Below are 2,017 nucleotides of genomic sequence, written 5' to 3'. Positions count from 1 at the left end.
TGAAACCCCATCTCTACTAAAAATGCACAAAAAGAGCTGATTGAAGTTTCTTGTAGGATTCTGGTTATAAAACACTGGTCAAACACACAGGGCATGGATAGGGCAGGGCCAGGGACAAGGTCAGGTCAGGAAGGGGCCAGGGCCAAGGCAGGGCCAGAGCTGGACTTGGAGGTGTCCTGGTCTGATTTTCCCTGTCCCAACGTTGGCCCAGCCCTGCTCTGGCACTTCCTGTCATGCCCTGTCCCTGGTCTGAGCATTGGCCCTGGCCCTGTCCTGCTTCTGGCCCTGCCCCAGAGTTGGGCTTCTGGCACTGCCATGGCCCAGTCCTGCATTGCCCTGCCCTCTTCTGCCCTGGTGCTGCCATGGCCCTGCTTGGGCCCTAGCTCTGCCTCGACTCTGGACCTGCCCTGACTCTGCTCAGCCCTGGATCTACCCTGACTCTGCCTTGGTGTTGCCCTCCCATCTCTATGGCCTGGCTCTGGCCCTGCCTTGCACAGGCCATGCTCTGCCCTGCATGTCCCAGCCTGGGCCCAGCCCTTGCCCTACCATATTTCTGACCCCAGCCGTACCCTTGTTCTGGCCTTGACCCTGCCGTGGCACTCTCCTGGCCCTTCCTTTGTCCTGCCCTGCCCTTCCATGCCCTGGCCTTTCCCTCACCCTGCACTGGTCCTGCCCTGCCCTGGCAGTGCCTTGGCCCTGGCCCTGCCTTCTCCCTGGCCTTGCCCTTTCCCTGCCCTGGCCTGACCCCAGGCCTACCGAGTCCATGAAATGACCCTGGACCTGCCTTGCCATCATCTGTCCTGGCCCTGTATTGTCCCCACCATGCTCTGGTCCAGCGCTTACCCTGGCCCTGTTGCTAGTCCTGCCACTGCTATGGCCCTGCCCTGTTTTTGGCCATGACCTGTGCTACCCTAGCCCTGCCCCGCCTTGGCCTTGGCCCTACCGTGGCCTTTTCCTACCCTGGCCTGGCCGTACACTGGCCATTTCTACCCTGGCCTTGCCCTTCCCTGGTCTTGCCCTGCCCTGGCCTTGCCCTGCCCTGGCCTTGGCTTTGCCTTATCCTGGTCCTGGTTCTGCCCTGGCCCTGCCCTTTCTCTGGATCCTCTCTGGTTCTGCCTTCTCCCTGGCCCTGCCCTTGCTGTGGCCCTGTTCCTGGCTCAGCCTTGACCCTGGCCCTGGCCCTGACAATCCCCAGGCTCCACACTGGCCAGGCTTGGCCCTGGCCCCTCCTTTGGCCCTGCCCTGGCCCTGTGCTATCTTAGTACAGGGCCTTGGCCTTGGCCCTGTGCTATCTTAGTCCTGCCCTGGCCCTGAACTTGCCCTGGCCCTACCCTCACCCTACACTGACCCTGCCCTACCCTGGCCTTGCCCTGACCTGGCCCTGCCTTTGGCCTGCCCTGGCTCTGGTTCTGCCCTGGCCTTGCCCTTGCCCTGGACCCTCCCTGGCCATGTTTTTACTGTGGTCCTTCTCTGGCCTTGCCCTTGCCCTTTCCCCTTTCTGGTCCTGCCATGTTTCTGGCCCTGCCCTGTCCATGTCCTGGACCTGACTCTGGCCCTGGACCTCCCTGTCCCTGCCCTGCCATACCCTGGCCCATTCCTTGCTCTACACTGACCCTGCCCTGCCTTGGCCCTGTGCTACGCTAGCCCTGCCCTGGCCTTCTGCTGGCCCTGATCCTGCCATGGCCCTGGCCCTGCCATGTCCCTGCCATGGCCCTGGTTCTGCCCTACTTCTGGCCCTGGCCTTGGTCCTCTTATGTCCCTGGCTGTGACCCTGCCCCTGGTTTTTCTCTGGCCATGACCCTGCCCCGGTTCTGTCCTATCCCTGGCCCTGTCTCAGTTCTGTCCTAGCCCTGGCCTTTCACAGTACTTTATGCTTAGTAAGGGCTCCATAGTGTCTGTGAGTTGAATGTTGTGTTCCTAGTATCTGCCAAAACAGAAAGAAAAAAAACAAAATCTGAAGATGAGAAGTGAAAGCTTTGTATATAATATGCCTTGAATTGTAAGTGCTTGTTATTAG

At 60.5% G+C, this 2,017-nt stretch overlaps 1 pseudogene; it reads left to right on the top strand.

Moving 5' to 3' along the window:
* Positions 1-438: 438 nt before the first annotated feature.
* On the top strand, positions 439-1,627 carry LOC115933130 (uncharacterized; annotated as a pseudogene).
* The last annotated feature ends 390 nt before the right edge of the window (positions 1,628-2,017 follow it).

Source organism: Gorilla gorilla, chromosome 18 (genome assembly GCF_029281585.2).
Source record: "Gorilla gorilla gorilla isolate KB3781 chromosome 18, NHGRI_mGorGor1-v2.1_pri, whole genome shotgun sequence".
NCBI classification, from domain to species: Eukaryota; Metazoa; Chordata; class Mammalia; order Primates; family Hominidae; genus Gorilla; species Gorilla gorilla.
Note: the sequence above shows the minus strand (reverse complement) of the source record. Positions and strands in the feature narration are given on the sequence as shown.